Below are 21,749 nucleotides of genomic sequence, written 5' to 3' on the forward strand. Positions count from 1 at the left end.
ACCAAGGTAGCCAGTGCATAAACAGTAGGACAAGGAGGCATTCTTTGCCCAGTGGAGGGCTCTAACATGTGTTCACCTTCCCTGAGCTGAATGGTATTCCTTGTGTGCTTAAAGAACTTAAATGTTTGAGCTTTGCTGCATTGCTCAGCTGATACATCCAGCAGGGAGTGTGTGCACTGACAGGCAGCTTCCCTGTGAGAGGCAATGCACACAGGAGCTGTCGAGCTGCCTTCATTTAGCATTTATAGCCTGGGCACTAAATATGCGTGTACTTATACACAGACAGATAATACAAGAAGTGTCAGGCTTTCCCGTCAAAAAAAAGTGTTAAATTCACACTATTTTTTTTTATGATCTATTGTATGCAAGCAGATTAACACTTGTTCTGTTATGATTGATGGTGCCATAGGATGTATCCCAAGTAGAATGGTGGAATGCCTTTATGACACCTCAATTAATTATTCTATTGCGTTGCTGCCAAGTCCAGGAAACTCACTTAGCAAAAATGCTATTAATTTCATGAAAAGAAAAAGTCAATGTGAGATGTCTAGATACAGCCAGAGACACTTTAAAAAGTGACATGAATTCACTAAACTCTGTAAATAAAAAGATGTAATTTTGAAGTGAACATTCAAAAATGTAGTCTATAATTTAAGGGCTATCTTTATTGCAGTTGTATTTAGAGAATTATACTGAGATTCAGGTTTATGGATTGTGGAGCACTACTGAGTCAACTTTGTAAAATTACTATTGGAGGGATCTTTTACAACATGCATATCTTTAGGTCATGAGAATGAATAAATACTTTTTAAAAATCTTTGTGATGGTTTGTAATTATAGTCAATGCTAGCCTTTTGATTTCATAAGACTCTCAAATTCCTCTAACATACATACTGCAGAATTGCCTGGAGGGAAGCAAGAAAAAGCTTTAAGTATTTTTTCTTACTTTGGTTACATGTTTGCCCAAGCTGTGGCACTCCTTTCATCTGCCCAGAACCCCACAAAACACCAGGTAAGGAAAAGAGCAGAGGAGAGGAGCCCCTCCCTGCCCCATGTAATTTGTACTACACCAGGCACTAATGAGTACAGTTCCCTGCACTGGTCTCCATCCTGTCTGCAGCCCACCTACACCTGCAGGGGGGTTAATTGACCATGACAAATGCCAAAGCTGCCAGATGAGGAGCTGAAGTGCAGGCTACCTACAAGGTAAAGGGAAGCATCAGTGACCAGATTCCACAGGCAAGGCACATATAACTATAATACACATCAGCAGCATGACTTAGTGTCCTGAGGACAACAGCCAGCAGTAGCCTTGCCAAAGAATCCTCACAGAACTGGGATTAAAATACTCCCTAGCTGAAGGAGGTTATAGTGCCAGGGTTTGGCAGTTTGCTGCATCTGAGGCTGCATCCCATTTGAACTGAATGCAAACAGGCAGTACCTTAGTGGAGGTCATTTTGCACTCATTCAGTATTTAGATGGCGCTTAGAAACCTTAGAAGTAAAATGCGTACTTATGTGCCAGATACAGTCTGCTTTTTCAAAAGGAAGAAATATGTAAATAGTGTCTTCACATCAAATTTGGGTAAGTGTTTGTCTCAGCAGAGCTAATTACCAATGAGAATATTGACATTTATTGTTGAGGTTGTTACAAAGGTTGTCATAAACTAACTTCATTATAGCAAAAGTTGAACTGTATTTGCATTATTTCTACTGCATTGTCTTTGCTTTACAAGCTGTCTGAAATAGCTTTTCTTGGAAGGTCTCCAACAAAGCATTCTCTTTGGGGCCACTAACTGCAAATAAGATTAAAGTTTAATATGTCTGGTAATCGGTTTTCTTTTAAAGAGTGCAATCTGATTTCTTATGGTCAGTTGGGATCCCGCACATCCTCATCTGCTCTGTTTTTCAACTTGCTGCTTTCAATAACCCAAAAAAGGGCAATTTGCCAACAGATGTCCTTTCACCACTTTTCCTGAAATGGAGCACCATCTGAGAGGCAGTCATACACAGCTTCTACTCCAGAATCCCAGGCTCCTGTCTTCTAAATGGAGCCTTTTTTTCTTTTTTTTTTTTTTTTTTCCCCTTGAGCCTGAGCAAGAACAAAGTGCTTTATGCCCTCCATTTGTTCCCATGACATGCAGTGAATAAAGGTGGGTAAATCTCCTCTGCTCAAAATCAAACAACAGGAGGAGGTAATATCTATACTCCTCACTCAGACTATTAATTTGCTCCAGAAGAACTGTGACTATACTGAGTGGATTTTCCTTGATATCAATTAAAACATCCTTTGGGGCAAATGGCAAAAAGAAAGAGAGAGCACCACAAAAACTTGTCAGTCTTTCATGAACCCAGTCCTACCTCCCAGCTGGAGCTGATCTCACTCGACTTTGAAGAATGGAAGGAGGGAGCAGCTGGGATCTGTGCTAACACCCAGAGGGAGGGTAAGAACACTGTCTCACCTCCCAAGGTGAGGAGTACAATGATCCCAGCACTCTCACTTCCCATGAATGCACAGCCCTTGTCTGCTTTGATCCTTTGCTGGGAAGGACTAGAGAGAGAACAAGTCTCCTTCACAGAATTCCTTCCCCTCTATTGGACTGGAACTAGCATACTGTCCTGTAAGTGAGAAAATTCAGGACAGAAAAACAGTGAGACTGGACCTGCAAAACTGGACTGAGTAAGCCTAGCCCTAAAGATATCATGTGGGATTGACAGCCTAATAATTATTAAATCATTTGGTGCCATGTGCAAGCTGCATAGCAGCCACAAGGCACTCCTGACATCTATGTGGCAATATTTTGCCATGGAAGAGTCAGGAGTTGCAGGAGACCATGGATCATTAAAGAAAGCTTTTGATAAAAGGGCATGACATTTTTTTAAAATATTTCTAAAACTCATCCTGACTGATACTGAACCTTTCCTATTGGGCCTACTGGAGGAATACACCAGAGGATAATATCGTCAGACTGTTAGTTCCTCACTGGGAGATAGTTTCTCACACCCCAGTCCTTAATTTTTTTTTTTTTTTTTTGACTCTCCTATTGAACAAGTAGCCCAAAGAGGTTGCAGAGTCTTCCTAACTGGAGATATTCAAGAACCATCTGGACAAAATCCCACACTGTCCTCTAGAATGACCCTGCTTGAGCAGGGGGGTTAAACCAGATGACTCACTGTGATCCCTTCCAAAAAACCCATTCTGTGATGAAAATGAGCTTTCAGGTAAGATAACATCAGAGCATATCAGTATATTCATCAGTTTGGTTGTCAGAGGTCCAAGAGGATTTAAACCAAGTTTGCCAAAGTAGGAGGTTGCTTCTACATATAAACAATTCAAAGAATGTAAATACCAGTTTTCAAAACATTATTAAAAGGTTTTGGCAGGTATGAAAGTGTTTCCATTTCCATCTACATTAAACCTGGAACATATTCACCACTCTTACACAGCCTGTTGTTATTCCATATGTGGTAAGTTGTTTTGATACTTATTTTTAAGTTCTGTAACAGGAAAAGAAGGTGAGTCCTGTTTTTCTAGCACATTTCTGTCACAGCAATGTTTCAATATATTACAAAACACTTGATCCACAGCTACAAAATGTGGATGTTCAGAAGACAAAAAAAACCAACAGCCTATTAGGTTTCATTCAAATACACATGCGACCAAAAGGACTGAAGATTTATCACAAACAGCTCCAGCCTATACAAAGTGGTCCCATTCTGGAAGAAATATGAATGTGCTTTCTCCTAAGAAAAATAGAGGCAGCCTGAGGGCAACATAAAGGTATAGTAAACTTCTAAAAGATGAAGTCTCTATTTTATTTTTTACCACAATAACTTTATGTTATGGATAAACAAAGACAAGATATAATTTTATGCAGCCATTTGAAAATTCATAAGCCTGGCTAAAGCTTTTCAGGAGCAGCCTTTAAAAACAACAGTAAAGCTAGCAACAAGTAAGTTTGCCTGATATACTGTCTCATCTAGAGGATAGTAAGGTCTGTCTAACACCACCATTCTCCCTGCAGATGGGATCGCAGTGTTCCTATTTCAGCAGGATGTTTTTGTCATTGACTTAAAAATAATAAGCAATTAAAGTGAGAGCAGACACTAAATGTTTTCACATAAAAGCCTGTCACAGATTTCTCACCCAAATGCTTCCATCTATCCTTCACTATTTACCATTGCTGTTCACACAGTGGGTCAGCAGTATAATATTTTTGCCAAAAGTGAAACAAGACAATTTTGTAGGGAATGCTTGAGGCCACTTGGAAACTGATTGCTTGAAGGAGAAGGTACCCTCTGAAAAGGGACTGTTAAAGCAGCACCTGAGGCTTCAACTTTGTACCTTGATGGCTCCTTTAATAAACAGGCTCTGTTTATCACCTACAGAAGAGCAAAGGAGAGGAAATGGGCTTCCCACAGACAGGTCTGCAAGGCGAAGTTACCGTCTGCTTCACACATCATAGATTAAGCAGAATAAAAAGGCTGAATTCATCAGTGTAGAGATACACTGCATCATTAAACTATGCCTTCAGTGACAACAGAATAGTCCATTTGCCCTCAGCAGCTTTCTAGTGAAGGCAATGATTGGAACTTAATAAACAGTTGTGTTAGAAAAACACTATTTGTTATATATATGGCTTGTTAAACACAAACAGTAGAAGAAAGCAGGAACATTGTTTGGTTTTTTTTTTGTTACAAGCACCAGAAGAAATTACTGGCAGATAAAGGAACTGGACTGATGTGATAAAAATACACTACTTACCACTCAATTTTCAGGTAGAATAAGCCTTTAAGAAGTATTTGGTAAGTCTTCGCTTAGTCTGGTATTCCTAAAGTGTGCATTAAGTAGCATTCCAACATGTTATTTTCAGTAAAGTGCTCCACCCCTAATCTAGATTCCAGTTTGATGTCTCAACTGGGTTTTTAAAATGATTAATACCTGCAGCAATTCAATAATTTCATTACATTTATAATTTACCTAAATGGCATTGCAAGTGAGCTACACCAGCACCAATGGATGGTTTGGGACAGACCAAAGGTGTGTCTAACTTTGTATTATCTCTGACATCTCCCAAAATGAGTACCCTGGAAAAGATTAAGAAGGCCACTACAAACACATGGTGACACCTCCCCAGTTTCCAGCTGAACTTGTGTTTCCTTCCTCTTTTCAACACAAAGGTGACTTGCTGTTCACTTGTTTTCTACAACTTGTAGGAGTCTGCAGAGGCAATAACCCTGAAGACAATCCTTAGTTAGGTCTCTCCTGAAGTACATGCCTAATTGAAATGTACTAACAATATGCAATTGCTGCAGGTGAGCTTTGTAGACAAGCAAGCGGCTGGCAAAAGCAAAAGGCAAACATCACCTCCATGTGTTAATTCAGTTTCTCCATTGTGATCATTCCTAGAACATGGGAATTCACACACCTTCCCTAGGGGTTTGATTTCTGGAAATAGTGGATGATATGAATGTGGATCAAATAATTTATCCAAAGTATAAAGATGTTTTTCTGTATAACCAAGAAATAACCCATCACTCAGATTTCCCTGTTATCAATTTTCAAGAATTAGGAAGATGTCTAATTTTTTACTGTTCCATTCTTCTTATTAAATCCTCCTACCCCACAATATCAAGGTATGTACAAGTATAAAATATTTGGCTTAGGATATGTTTAAGTGATAAGGGCATTCTAACATGCTTCCTTCTGTCTTGTTGTGTAGCAATGATCTTTGATCTTAGTACATTCACTGCCTCCCTTCCAGGCTTGCACTGATTTTAGACAAGGTGGATGAAAATCCCTCCACCTGGAGCTATTTTAATGCTTACTGCCCAATTCTTAAATCCCATACAGGAACAGAGTGCACTGTGGCTGAGCACAAGCCCAGAATGGAGGGATTAGAGAAAAAAAATCCAGCACCTCAAGGCAGTACTTGGCAGCTGCTGCTTCAGCCTTAGAGCTACAGCAGCTGCCACAGCCAAAACAGCAGTGCTTGGCACAGACAAAATAAGGGAGGTTTGCCTGATGTGCTTCTTCCCTTGTGGAAGAAAGGAAGGCAGGCAAAAACCTTGTGGCTTGCCTTCGTTTTTTTAACTCATCCTTTACATGATGCAAACAGTTCTACCTGGAGACTAAACTTGTACATCCAAGAAAAGGCTATGTTTTCATCCCTATCACACAATACAGCCACAGAAACCTCTTCTATATTCCCCCAGGTAAATATTATGCTAACTTAAAAATAAACCACAATATTTTCAGAAATTATATGTCTCATTAAAATTATATATCAGAAATCCTAGAGGAGGACAGTAAGAAAGATACTTTCCTCAAATGTAACAAACATGGAGACTGTGCAAATAATGAACTATACTTTTAGGAAATGGTGAGAAAAAGATTGAGCATATAGTCTAGAACCAACAGAGCAGCATAATGTACTTAATTCTATATGAATCTATTTTGATAGCTTTCTTTTCCTCCAGTCTTTTCCAGAAAAAGGTTTAACTCTCCAGAGTACCATTTCTGAGACAGCTTCCCATAATGCAAGGGGGAAAAGTCTGTGAGCTTTCCAGTATAATAGGCGAGCAGCAGATGTGTGAGTACAGCTCAGTAAGTAGGTATTTCCAGAGAGCTTAGATAAAGTGCTTAATACGATGCCCAAATACCACAAGTCCCAGTGGGATAGTGAAGCTTGCTATGGAAAGGAGACAATAGAAGAAAGTCAAAGACAGTGCAGGAATATGACCTTTTTGAACTGTTTCAAAATCCAACAGCCTTTGTGTGAACTTGTCAGTCTGATGCAGTCAACAGAATGATGCAGCACAGGCTGTGGCCATGGAAGGTAAAATAGTACCTGCTCAGGGTTATTAACTGCATTCCAACTGTCCTGTACTAATTCTAGGGTTAACCATCAGAGCCAGGAGCAAGCACACTTTTATAATTTCTGAAGTATGGTTTTAAAGTTGCACCTTTGCATCTAAGCAAAGTCTAGCTTTTTGCTACTCATCTGAACGCACACAAGATCTGAGTTTTATTAAATACTGAAGCATTGGCACTGGTCAGTGCAGGCACTAGGTGAGTAAACATGCACATCCCCCATGCTTTTAACCTGAGGTTCTCACAGCTTTTGCAGATGCAGCTGCCTCAGCCCCATTCCCTTTGGACAGACAGCTACACTTGCGCCAAGGCCAGGAGGCGCCACACGGAATCCCAACTGCACTGCAGGTGACCCTGTAATGCAGGGTGCAACCCTGTGACCTCCCTCCCTGCTTCTTGGGAGGCAAACTGGGGTCTTGCCTCAGGCTGCAAAGCAAGGCTATGACATAGTGCCAAAAGGATTCAAGGTCTCCCCCTGCCTCCCATTCCTGGGCTCCCTTATTAAGTCATGCCTCTGTTTTATTACATGCATCTCACTTTTCATTACAATGTATCACTGTGTAGCAGAGTTTTAACAATAAAACTTACTTTATGATTTTAAGTATCCTTCTTTGGATAAAGAGAAAAGCATTTTCTTCTATAACACACTCCCATCTTGAAATGCAAGTGTTAAATCTGTAGCTGAAAGACTATTTATGGTCTGCATAGTTATTCTTTCAGGGTATGACATCATCTTCAGCACATGCATAGCCCAGAACACGTAAATTATTCTTCCTGAAAATTCCTTTCATTACTCTCAGATTGTTAAACATCACCCAGTGGCAAATTTGTGACTGATGTCTCTTGTCTGAAATTGATTTGCATGCTTATTTCTTCTGTTAACTCACTGGGGTCTCTTACCTTTTGTGTCTACAACAGAACAAAGGATGTAAATATTTTAGGATTGGGAGAATAAATTATTCTAGCCTATTTGCCATTTTCTAAACCTGTATTTACTTCTTAAAAATGACTTCTTTTCAGGCAAACAATACTCTTTCACACAGTTACACATCCTCGGGTATTACCTCAGATGCAAAATAGTATTTTCTACCCAACCTTTGATGTAGGACTTCTGCCTCATCTGCAGCCAACTTCTGCCCATGGCTACTCTCCCTGACATTGCCAAGGAGTGACCTTTTGAAGTTAACACTGTTTTGTTCATTCAGTATCACTACTCCAACTAGCTGAACATTATCACGATGATCTGAGGCCTCTGAAAGCATGAAGGTTTAATCAGAGCCCCTCATTCAGTCTTTGCAAGTATTCTTCAGAAAGACAATACAGGCTTAAAATTGATTTCTTGCAGGACCTGTGAGTGGCTGCTGCAGAGAATGAGGAGATAGCACAGATAGGAGTCCCATGAGGAAAATCACTTTAACCTGAAGAACACTGGAATTCCCAAAAGCTGAATGGCGATGAAAGCAATTATCTGAAAATATAGACAGTGTTTTGATATTTTTGCTATTGGGTTTTCTTCATGGCTTTTAGAGCTGTTTTTCTCCTAGTTCCAGTAGTCAAGCCAGCCCTGCAGCTTGCTGTTGTCTATCAGCTAAGCAAGTGGCCAGTATTACCCTTTTGTTATGGTGGATCAGGCCCTTAATCTGAACAGTACTGACTGTAATGAATCAAAAAACCTCCAGGGCGTTCTCCTGTGTATGGCACAGCTATTTGCTCCCATGTAAAACATGCTTTTTAGTCACAAGTGCTGTGCTGCTTCTAATATCCAAACGGTGATAAACTCCTGGTCACATATTCAAACAGAGCAGGAAATACCTCTCTTTCTAAATTTCTTTCCCCTATGCTGTCAGTCAACCAGAGTTTTTATTTTTATTAAATGGGCGGATTTGCCTTCCCTCATGTGTCCAGTAAAAGCAACCTGCTCTAGTGGAAGGTGTCTCTGCCCATGGTACAGGGGTTGGAACTAGCTGTTCTTTAAGGTCTCTTCCAACCCAAACCAGTTTGTGACCATTTTTTTTTTTGTTTGAGCTCTCACAGTTAATCACTTGCTACCAAACAACACACCCTGATCTTCTGACTAGTGCCTTTATCAGGATTGTTGTGCTAGAGACTCTTCCCTATTCAAATTCAAACAAATTTTTGGACATATACAGATACAGAGGTAAAGAATGAAAATGGACACAACTGATTATTTTTCTATTTGAAAACAAGTTTTCCTGCTGTTCTAGACAGATGGAGAGGAAAAAATATAGTACTTAATGAGGTGGGACATATTGCACTCCTTGACAGTACTGCTGAGCCAGAATACCATCTTTTACCATGAAAACCAATGCAGTAAATAATGTGCCTTTCAAATACAGATTTAAAGTAAAAACCAATACACAAACCAAATCATCTCACCTAATTTTCACATAACATTTTCAAATAATGCCTTTATTGCCTATATTTGTATTTATTACTGCTCCCTCTTCCTCCCATTTCTACTCCACTCTTTTTTTCTCGGAAGAGAACAGATGCTAGCAGAGTAACCCTCAAGATAAAAACACCTAAGAAACCATGCACAGTTTTCCATTAATTCTTTAAAAGCATGGTCCTAAAGGAATATGCTCATGAACTGCAGCCTCATAACCGAGCTCTGGTCAGTGTGGGACATAGTTTTACACTGCTAGAATAGAAATGCTGCTCTAACTGTATGAAAAAGTTTACAAAGTTTATAAACTTGCAAAATTTTAGAAATTCTCTGCTGGCAAGGTTAAATTACCCCCTGCTCTGAAAGCAATGATTGAAACCATTTGTGAAGAAAAAAAAAAAATGAGGTGTCAGTTATCTAGAATGAGCTTGTGCTTTACATACAGCCACAGAAACTCTACTGAGCCAATCCAGCCTGTAGAAAACTTATTTTAGGCATGTGATTTGGGAAGCATGAAGAGAAGAAGGCTCATCCAGGGCCTCTGCAGTCATTTGGAAGAATGTTGTTAGCTGGAATGGAGTTCAAAGGACTCTGATGGGTAAAAGCAGATATCTTTGGCTGCCAGCATCAGAGTTAACAAAAGCTGGGATCTTCTACACTTACACCCAGCTGAAGAGAAGCCAAAGTTACCTTGACTATCAACATTCATCAGTAGGTTGGAATCTTACCGTCCAAGGTCTACAATCCTTCCTCTCTCAAAAGCCACAAAGATGGCAAAAATGAGATGAGGCCTGGAGCAGCACTCAAAAACATAGCTTTTGAAATTTCAGAAAGCCAACTCAAATTCTTTAAACATGATTTTGGAATAATTCTAATTTAATTGTTGTGTTTTGCCTCAGAGTTTTTGTGCCTATGTGTTTCAATTAACATTTTCAAGCCAAAACCTAAAAGCATTTTGCTGTAAGTAACAGTAGAAGCTAAAGTAAAAGCTAATGGAGATTGTTCTTACCATTGAATAAGGCACAAAGGAAAATAAGAGCCCCAAAGAATTTACCATCTAAGGGCTCATTAATTCAGTGGGACTACTTCCAAGATTAAATGAACACTTCTGGGCTGAGTATTTGTGAGATCAGTTTCATACTGCAGACGTAAGATACAAAGCTTCCCCTTGAGACTGAGAATAATTATGCATAACAGGAGGCATGTACTCACTTACTGTACTCTACAGCAAAGTTTAATGATAATAGGAGAGCCCTCTGTCATCTTCTTCCACACACTCACTCATACCTCTACATATGTGTTTATCTGGATGTTTTACCTTTTTTTAAAAACATATTTGTGTCTGGGTATGTGACGTCCAATCACATAATATTGAAGTATATTTATATTTATACTTATATCTATATTTATGTCTGTATATATATTTATATTTCTATATTTATACAACTCCAATCTATCACTGCTGTATGGCATACAGCGTAATAAGAATTTGTAAGCTAAGAAAGAAAGGGGGCAGTTAGAAACAAAGTCTTTCATACAGGTTGCAACTTCATTCTCATAAGACATCAGAGCTCCCATTCCAGTTTTAGAGAAATATCATCTCATTAAGTACACGAAGTAACTCCTCTTTCTGCAGGAATTCTAGCTCCTGCTATGGTCAATGGAGAGTTTTCCTCTGCTTCCAAGAGGAATTAGACCAGGCCTGCTCCACCCAAACAGATAACACACAGACAAGGCTATGGTGTTCCTTCTGATGCAGGAGTTACGTATTTTAAAGCAGTAGATATTTCATGATCACCAATAAAGGAAAGACACTTCAAACAACCCAAACCCCAAACCCCAACCAACCAAATTTATTTCTTCTATGTATTGTTTCAGATGTAGAAAAAATTCCCTCTTTTTAACCTCATGTGCAATTTTAAACCAACAGAATCGTATGAAAGTGGAAAAGTGGATATTGACCACTGCTTTGGGACTAGGCAAGTTAACATTATTATATTATATAACAAAATTTAAGAATTTAAACCTTAAAACTACAGGGATTTTGATCTTCAGGAAAACCCTTACATCTTGCCAGGCTGTTCAAACTAGTTTCTGGTATTCATACTAAGCTCCTACATGGTAACATTTCTGAAATACAATGAACTTCTATCTTTTAATCAGGAGATTGAAAACTGCCTACCTGCCTACAAAATCATCATTGCTTCATCAATAAAATCACATCCTATATTGCTCTCACTTAATCAAAAGCCAGTGTTCTTACGTTAGAAAAAAGAAGTGGCTTATTGGCATTAGCTAACACCAACCTTAAAAAAAAATAAAAATAAACTAATAGCTCATTCAAAAATTAAAGCAAGAGTGGGAAGGAAAAAAATAATTGGAGTAGACTCTTTTTTCCAAGAAACATAAAGAAAATGCCATCAATTTTCAAAAAGCATTGGCAAAGCACACATTTAGAAAATCACTTAAGATTTCATCATGGCAAAAGCAGGATAGCGTCAATATTTTAGATTCTGTAACATCTGTTTACAGTCAAGATTTTTTTCTGAAGTACTATAAATTGGCAATTGTTTGTGTACAGTAATGGACTCAATTACTCCTACCCTAGATTATGCAATAAGCATATTCAGTAACTGAGATAATTAAGCAACACATATATACTCCGAGCTACAGCACAGCCTTGACAGCATTAATTCTGCAAAATCAGAAGACATGCACACATTGCAATGTCATTTATTCACACTTCATTTTTCACTACTTTGTCCTTCACTGTTCTCTTCTGTAATGCTAATGTACCATTGCCTTGCAAATAATTAAAATTATGGTCTGACCACATGCAGTTTGAAGAAATTAATGTGTGACCTTCAACACTACACAGAAACACATTTTAAGACACCTCTTGATTGCACAAAGATGTGTGTGTTACATCCTTGCTTTACAATAACATTTTGTTGGGGGTTTTCCTAAGTGTCCCTCAAAGTCTCAGCTGAACCACCATAATTTGTCTCCAAGCTTTAAATCTGTCAGAAATATTCTCCTATTAATTTTTCATTCTTTTTTTTTTTAGCCAGACACTTAAGTTGCTGATAGTTGCCTTTGAAGGCCTAAACCTCCTTAAATTTACTAAATCCGTGGCAGAACAAAAATGCTTCACATCACCAAACTCGCATTATCTAACATCTCTTAGAACTTACTAATTGGGAGAGACTGAATGTCACTGCAGATTAATGCACCTCCTTTCAGTATGAGCACCTGAGTTGAATCTAATCTGCACAAAAGTGACTAAAAATCAATCTAATCTGACAGTGGTGAAATTATTATGTATAATTATATGCATTCTCAGATCCTTAGCTGGAGAAGACAAATTCCTTAAAACACTTCAAGAGAAGAATTTAAATATCTGTAGGGTTTACTTTTATTTTTTTTTTAAATAAAAAGCCATGCAGATAACATTTTCAATCAGAAAAGATGAAAGGTGATCAAGACAATATCTTCTGTTTATATCAGCCCTCAGTATTTGCTACAGGAAACAACACATTCCCATGCCAGAAGTGTGCTGGAGGAAGGAAGGAATTGGGGGAAGGGAAAAACCTTGAACAGTACTCAGATGCATCATTTTTAATTACCTGAAAATATGCATTACATTTTTAATGATGGGCTCTTTTCCATTAAAGGGGCAGAGATCTTAGTTTGCTCATATAATGACACAATCAGCAACATTTCCTGCTGGCAAAGGGCTGTATACATGCACCTAATACAGGCAAGCAAACTCAGCCTCTTTACCAAATCCAGAGCAATGGACATGACCAGCAGAGCATAACCCTGATTTGAAGCTACTTTTCCTTTTGCCTCCTTCGGTTTGCTGTGTGATATTCAACAACAAAATAGAAAATATAAAAGACAATACATCTATTTTTGTCAATAATGTCAGCAATAACACACCACCAAACAGTACTGAGAAAAAAAATGTAGTTTATTTCAATAGGCATGATTAGTACTGAAAAGATTTAAATTGTTTTGCAAATTTTTTATTGTACAACATGACACATTCAACAGCACTCAGTTAAACAATGATCTTCATCAAAATCCTTCTTCAAGTAGTAAAATGCATCCATTTATAATGCTAGTATTTAAAAAAATCAAGACAGAAATGATTAAATCATTGTATCTGAGCATTAAAAAGCACAGAAAGGCTATGTGTCAGAACTTGGAACATGACAGTGTGACTAAACCAACAAATTTGCATTTGGTGAGTAGAAAAGTTTCTCATGTCCAAGATAATCACATTTTTTGCTACTACTATCTTAATTTTATTCCCAAAGGCACACGAGCAGTGGAAATCCAGATGATACAGTCTATCAGGATTTCCAGAAGGCTTAAGGAAGCTAAGGATCTACCAAAAAATAATGGAGGCTCTTGCACAGATGAAGAATTTTTCAAAAATAGAATAAAATCACCTACAAGAGTTAGGGAACTTTACTTTAACAGTTCTCACAGTCCTGGGACTCATGCTGCTCGTCGTATTTATAAGAAAGCCAGAAAAGGAGCAGGAGAATAAAGCTTTCTAAATTTCAAATAAACAATGAGCTGACCAGTATTACTCAGGAAAAGGGACCTTGAGCTTAGGACAGCAGATTATGGAAACATAAGCTTAGTGGTCAATAACAACATCACAAAAATAAAGAAATCACTTACTTGAAAAGGAATTGAGAATAAAACAAAGAACATATTTTTACTACCTATACAGTAACTGCATCTTAACTTCTATATGACTTTTGTGCCCTCCATCTGAAAGTATGTAGAGCTCAACACGTTCCAAAGAAAGCAACAAGGAAAATCCAAGCATCATCTGCCATATAATAAATAGCTATGCAAGCTAGAACTTTTGAATCAAGACACAAAAATGTTTAAGAATGAATGAGGTAGAGGTTGATAAAGTCTTCAGCTGCAACAAAGGGGACGGGTCAATAATGTCTGTCTAAAAGAACGAGAGCCCAGAAGCACCAAATGAAGCTAAAAGAGGGTCAAGTTCAAAACCAAGAGAAAGGTTTTGACGCAGGTGATGGAGCTGCAAGAGCTTCTGGTTGTGGAATACCATGAACACCAAAAGCTCAGACTTGTTCAAGGGCCACCAGATAAATTCAAGGGACTGGAATCTAACAAAAGCTACTAAATACACAGGAACCATCTACAGAAAAAGTATCACCCTGAGTAGTTGCCCTGTTTGTACAGTATTCCCTGCACATCTGCTTTCAGCTCCCACTGGGATGGTGCACTGGGTTAAACACTCTGACCCCATCCAGCCACGCTCACATTCTCACTGCTCCGTGTGAAAGCACATGCCCTTAACGAATAACCATGGAACTGACACAATCACAGAAAACAGAACTGCAAAAATTCTTGAGAGGTCATCTAATCTACTCTCCTGTCTCTGGGTAGAATCAGTTGTGCATGATCTTTTGTGGCAGATGTCTAACCTGTTTTTCAAAACCTTCAAAAGCAAGCTATTCTAGTGTGAAGCAGCCCTTCTCTGAAAAAAAGCTCTTTGTAATACAACCTGAATCTTCCTTGCTGCAAAGTTAATCCCTTCATTTCTTCATTGTTACAGACACAGAGAGAGATGGTCCCTCCCCTTTCACAGTGGCCTTTCATATCCTTGGACTTCTCTACCAAAATCTAGAAAGAAAACTGAAGCCCTCTCAAATTGTTGTCACCTTATCATTGAAAGAAAAAACCAAGCATTGTTCTTTGCAAATATTAAAATTCCTCTATATATTCCCACTTGAGTGCATCACAGAAAGTAACAAAATAGATTCTTATAGTAGGGACATTATTATTAAAACAAACAAACAAACAAACAAGAAACAAAACAAAACCAAAATCCATATAAACACAAATAAAACCCACAAACACAAAAATGTGTGAAGTCTGTTTAGTATATAAAGAATGGCCTATAGCACATAATAAACTGAGTTCATCTACAGCAGGCACAAAGAACTGCTCTTCCTTTCCTGCTGGAACCTCCTCCAGTCCCCTTCTCCTCCTTATCCTTATGTCACATAGACAACCCAGATTCTCAACCACTTTTCACAGACTGCACTCCCTAGACCTCAGAGGATCCTCTTGGAGAGAGCCCAGAGGTGTAATGCCCAAAGCTAGACATAGCATTCAAAGTGAGCCTAAGCAAAGCTTTGACAAGGGAAGGGAATACTGTGTGTGCCTTGCAGGCTTCCTGCTGGTGTGACGTGTGTGTTTCAGGGCTCTGCAATCCCGCTGATTCATAGCCAGCTCATCAATCAGCCAGGCTCTGCAATGCCTTGTACTGCAATTGTTATCCACTCCTTTTTACACCCAGCCCATGATTTATGGGGTTCCAATCATTTTCATTTTTTTTCCTTCACACAGAACAGTTTCTACTAAAGAAGAGACAACCTTTTTAGGAATTCTAGCTTTGCACTGAGGCTAAGCACTATCAATTTACTTCTTCTGGGCACTTCACATGAACTGCAAGGATTTCCCAGGATCAACAGGTGAGGCTTTTAAAATTACTGGATGTGGAAATCTAAGTGTGAATTTGTGCTTGTCTGTGCTGATTCATTTACATACATATATATATATATATATATTTTAAGACCAAAAAAAAAAAAGAGAGAAGCTCAGAAACATTTTCGCAAAGTTTTAATCTTATGCTCCAACTGGGCTCTTCTTGAGTATCTGCACATTTAATTAGGGCTTTTTTGTCCATCCAATCATCTGCTTTGCACAGTAGCAACTCAGAGCAGACATACTGTCTGCAGTCTGACTAGTTCTGCACACACCAGAGCAGTTCATCGAGCACTTGAAGTCCTAGCTAGCATTTAGGAAAAAAACAAGTTAGACTGACAAACAACCACCAAAGTCAAGATGTCATCAAGCAGATGCCAGACCTTGGTTGAATTCTGCACCTTCACATTTTGAGTTTTTTTCTTGTGTTGAGTACTAATAGTGAGAAAAGCAAGTAGCACCCACAGATTGCCCACTAACAGTTAGAGACACTGTTGGCACTACTGCCTTACTCAAATTTGTATCCCAATTGCAATAAAAATACCACAGGCTTAATGTACAGGCAAATGCAAAGTTACTATAGAATCGAGAGTGCTATAGCACCAGAAGACTTGCTGCAACAAGCAGAGTTGCATGAGCTAATCCCTCTGAGCAATTTATTCAGAGACTTCAACCCCTGTTCTGGTAATGAATTCAATGGGACAGTTTTATTTCTGTGAATTTATTCCTTAGAATTATTAATAAATTAATTATATAACCATGCTCAGTCTCCAGATTGCTTGCAAACTAATAGCCATCCTACCAAGATTTTATGTTCATAAATCAGATTACTTATTCAGCCAATCCACATATTTTTCAGTCTACAAACCCTCAGCATTTTAAAGGTGGTTACTACACTAAAGATTATGCAAATTGATATCATGACATTTTTATCTTTCTCAGCTGAGCCTTTTGGAAATCAAGAACTTGTTCACATGAATAACTGCAGAAAACATTCATCAGACTCTGAATGCAAACTAAATAGGGAAATTCTTAACCCATTTTCACTTTCAAAAAGAAAAGATTAAATTTAATATGATAAACTAATTTCATAAATCTTTTGAGACAGGACCTAAATATACAAAATATTGCTTAATAATTAATTATTTGGGATATACAGAATACAGGATTCCATTAACTTGCACAAGGCCAGTTTCTTTCTTTTATATTGTATGCAAACAGAATCATGTTTAAAATCAAAGTCAAATACTATGTGTAATTTTTTTTTCCCCAGCATAAAACTCTATTTTACTATAGTGAAATCTGTATTTAACAAAACCTTTTGGGTTGGATTTCCTTGCTTCACAGTATTTTGGTAAAACCTGTCAGGCATAGTATAAATACAATTTTTGGTCAGTAGTCCACACTTCAAGTAACAACACTGATAAATATCAACATAAGTTTACTTAAGATAGTACCAAAAATTCAAGTAAAGTACAACTGAACTGCAAACAGAACAGCACTTTGACTCTTATTGCCCATTTCTGATGTATCAAATTTGTCACACTTTCTAATAAACTTGGAGAAGGAGAGACTACTAGGAAAATGACAAAAGGCATTCCTAAAGACCCTGCTTCTCTTTTTGTGTTACTAAGAATACAGAAACAGCTTCAGGAAGATTGCATTGCCTGTTAGATGTTTGATGTGTGCAGTAAAAAGGCCTTTAATATTACCAAAGTAGTCTCCTTAAGCCACAGTTCAAATACCTATTTTAAAGGCATTTGGCATTATATTTAAACAAAGCTAGTGCAGTGCCTGCAGCTGCAAATTGCAGGGAACAAATGCAAATCACAAGAGTTCACACTGCAGGCTCTGAAATGTCATCAAAGCCTCCAAGTACTTTTAAAGAATAAGGTACAAAACACCACCAAGACCCCACAAGCTACCCTGCAGGAATTCATTGCTTTGTACCTGACAGAGCAGTGAACAGAGGAATCCTTCCTTTTTCCAGAGCCTCTATGAAAATTGAAACGATACCAGATACCATACACAACTAAAATGGGAAAAAACAGTTGCTTTTGGTTTTAATACAACTTGAGTCTTTTTGAAAAGTTAAAACCTTACAAATTAGAGCACAAATTGCACCTGTGCAATGCTGCTAAAAATGGCTAAATTAACAAAATCTTGTCTGAACGTGTTGGATACTGTTGCCAGGAAATTGTAATAGTACAAATCACTATGTAACTATCACGATGAGCTATATCTTAACTACCACAGCTTCCTATCTTCATTTCAACCTACTGTCCAAGAAAAGGTTATCCCCACTTTGTAGGTACAAAAAACATCACCCAAAAAACGAGGAAGAGGTTATTTAAGAAGTCTAAACTCTTCATTCTAATTCAGTGATATACAGAAGGGTTATACATATTCTCTTGCTTCATTTTAGGTACCTGATAAACTTACAACTGCAATATAGCTAATGAGTAAAGGCACAATTTCACTTTTAATACACACAGTTTTCTGTAGCACAGAAGTAAGAATAATAGGAGTATTGATAGTTAAACAGCAAGGAAGGATGTAAGCTGGGTACTGAGATTTAAGTTCAAAGCTTGAAATAAAATAAATACACAGTTACACCTACTAGCCTTTTCTTTTGATGGAGCAGAAGAGTTGCCATGCACTTGAACTGAAAGCATGGAGCACATTTCCTCCCAGGCAGCCTGAATGTGTCAGTCAGAGGCCTCCCCCCGCAGCAGCCACCGCACTGGGCCAGCTCAGCGGCAGGAAGAGAGCTGGCACAGCTCTGCCCGGCTGGGGAGCTGCGCTTGGGGCTGGGGCAGCGAGCAGCTCGGACTCACACGCCTCCTGGGGACCTTCTCTCTCCACGCTGCTTATCCTAACTCACACTAGAGATGTTTCTGCTGGCTTTCCAAACTTTTTTTGTCTCCCAGCACCTTCTTCATCCATGGAAAAAATTGAATCTTAAATTGTGAGGCACTCACCAACCTTCACATTCCTCAAAAAGCTTCACACTGTACTAATCCCCTGTGCATGATGAGAAAATTATCATGGTATATTTTCATCCAGCCAAAGGGTAAAAAAAGCCAAAAACCCAAACCAAACAAAAAAACCAACACCGCACATCACAAATCTCGGATAGGAGCCTAAGATCTTCTTCCCTAATTCAGGAAATTCCTGCATTTTGCCCCAGCTAATAATAAAAAAAGTACCAGGGGCTTTTCCAGATCCCTAAGACTATCACAAACAGGCCTGTTGGAGGCTATTCACATCAGAAAGCATGCAGAGTTGTTGCTTAGCTGTATTTAATTTTCATATCAGCAATGTAGCATATAAAAACACACCTTGCAACACCACTAAGGGCAAGGTATTCAACTCAAGCCAGGTTCAAAATTAACAGCAGGACGAGCCTTGTTGCACCAAGCCAGGTTAGGAATTGCAATTTGCACTTGTTCAAATGAGCTGTATCACAAAGCAGCTGCTTACTTAAGTGTGTAACAGGAACCCAGCAAGATATATATGACACTTATTCAGCAGAAGAATACCTCTTCATTTTCAGCAGAGCTGGTTATAGACAGCCACTCAAAGGAGCAGAGAGAATGCACCATGCAACTCCCCAGCCCTTCTCTCATCCCTGATTCTATTACTCATCCCCCACAGACACCATCACTGTTTACATTGTCATTGTTCCTATTTCTCAATGAGCTATGGGTGTTCCAGGATTGTGACGTGGATTGAGAACTGGCTGAACAGCAGATCCCAGAGGGTCATAATCAGTGGCACAGGGTTCTGTGGAAGGCCTGTCACTTGTGGCGTCCCCCAAGGATCAACACTGGAGCCAGTGTTAACGTGTTCATCAGTGACTCAGAGGAAGGGGCAGAGGCCTGCTCAGCAAGTTCCCTGGTGACACAGAGCTGGGAGGAGAGGGTGACACCCCAGGGGGCTGGGCAGCCCTTCAGAGGGACCTCCACAGGGTGGAGATGGGCAGAGGGGAACTGTCTGAAATTCATCAAAGGCAAATGCAGGGTCCTGCACCTGGGGAGGCATAACCCCCTGCACCAGCACAGGCTGAGGGCTGAGCTGCTGGAAAGCAGCTCTGTGGAGAAGGACCTGGGGGTCCTGGTGGACACAACAAGCTGTCCATGAGTGAGCTCTCCAGGAGCCATGGCTGAGAAGGCCAATAAGATCCTGAGGTGCACATTAGGAAGAGGATTGCCAGCAAGTGGAGGGAGGCGATCCTGCCCTTGTACTCAGATCAACTGAGGCTGCCTCTGGGGTGCTGCATCCAGCTATTGGCTCTTCAGTACAAGGGAAACAGGAGCTCCTGGAGAGGGTCAACATCTCTCTTACAAGGAAAGGCTGAGGGAATTCGGCCTGTCCAGCCTTGAGAAGAGACAACTGAGAGGGGACCTCATGAATGTCTGTCAGTATCTGAAGGGAGGATGACAAGAAGATGGATCCAGGCTCTGCTCAGCAGTGCTGAGCAATTGGACAAGAGGTAACAGAGAGAAACTGAGGCAAAGGAAATTCCATTGAATATGAGGAAGAACTTCTTTACTGTGCAGGTGACTGAGCATTGGAACAGGGTGCTCAGAGTGGGTGTAGGGTCTGCCTCACCAGAGATACTGAAGAAGTCTCCGGACACAACCCTATGTCATGTTTCTGGGATGACCCTGCTTGAGCAGAGGTTGGACCAGATGACCACTGTGGTCCCTTCAGCCTGACCCATTCTGTGATCCTGCAAAGCACTTGGTACTGTGCAAAATGCTGTTGCACTTAATATTGCTGCAATACACATGGGCCTTGTGATTTTTTTTTAGTAAAGCAATTGATTAAAACGGGTACAGGTAAGAAAATGCCTGGATAAGCACTATTTAAAAACTTTCACTGATGCAGCACGTTAAGTCTCTGCATTATTCACTTGCATGAAAGATTCTCCTCTCAGTGAAAACATCCCTGTGATAAAGTATGCTTCCTGTTTAATTGGGCATGCCTGGGAGCTGAGCACACAGCATGTGCGTGGGAAAGGGATGGGACCCAGCCCTGGGAACAAGAAAAGGCTGACTGAGACAAGACCAACATTTTGAGCACACAGCAAAGCAGATCTGGCTTTACCAAGGGACACAACTCCTCTGTGATTCCCAGTGCCCCTGCTTGTTCCACACTCAGGTCACCCTTTTGAGTGTGCTGTTCACTGAAGCGAGAAGAAAGATGAACTGCAGAGCACACACAAGCCTGAAACACTCACTAAGGGCAAATGCAATCCAGTTTACCAGTTGGCTTTGTGGTGCTGCTGGCAGCCTGTGTGCTCAGACAGAGAGACAGCAACTACAGTTAGAAAGGAGAATATGGGACTTGGATGTTTGTACAAGGCCCTGCTTATGCCCCTGGAAAGCAAATCTTGTCCTGCTTTTCTGCTACATACACAGGTGCCTGGAACACAGCCTGGACGTCCAAGCTTTTGTTTTCAACTCTTTTTCAGGCCACCTTCAAAGTTTTTGTTTTACACAGCACTGCCTGGCACCCCTACTGTGCCCAAGCTCAGCCCTCATTACAGCACCGTCTATAAACGTGACCTAATTTTTATGCCTGAATATCAACTTCCTGGACCTCTGCCTCTCTGCAAGGCATGTGCTGGGACAGGACCGCGCGCAGCTGGAAACCTGGCAGACTGGCACTGCAGAGAAGCAGCTCAAACAGGCATGGCAGTAAGCTGACCAGCATGTTGAATGCACGCAAGCACAAAACTCACAAGTTGTCTCAGTCACCAAGCAGTTTAAGAACTGTGCAACATCACCTCGCTACCAACCAGTTCTCTGGGGTATGGCGTAAAACAGCATGGACAGTATGAGGACCATGAAAACTCTTTAGAGCACAGTCCAAATCCCCTCAAACCTATTCTGCTATGCTTCTCCAGTGCAAAACTATT

The 21,749-nt window shown here is 39.7% G+C and overlaps 1 protein-coding gene across 1 annotated transcript in view; it reads right to left on the reverse strand.

The window, feature by feature from the left end:
- Positions 1-21,749, reverse strand: part of GALNT1 (polypeptide N-acetylgalactosaminyltransferase 1) — a 159,282-nt gene that overhangs the window by 89,025 nt on the left and 48,508 nt on the right. The gene's annotated exons all lie outside the window — the stretch shown is intronic.

Source organism: Ammospiza caudacuta, chromosome 1, assembly GCF_027887145.1.
Source record: "Ammospiza caudacuta isolate bAmmCau1 chromosome 1, bAmmCau1.pri, whole genome shotgun sequence".
Lineage (NCBI taxonomy): Eukaryota > Metazoa > Chordata > Aves > Passeriformes > Passerellidae > Ammospiza > Ammospiza caudacuta.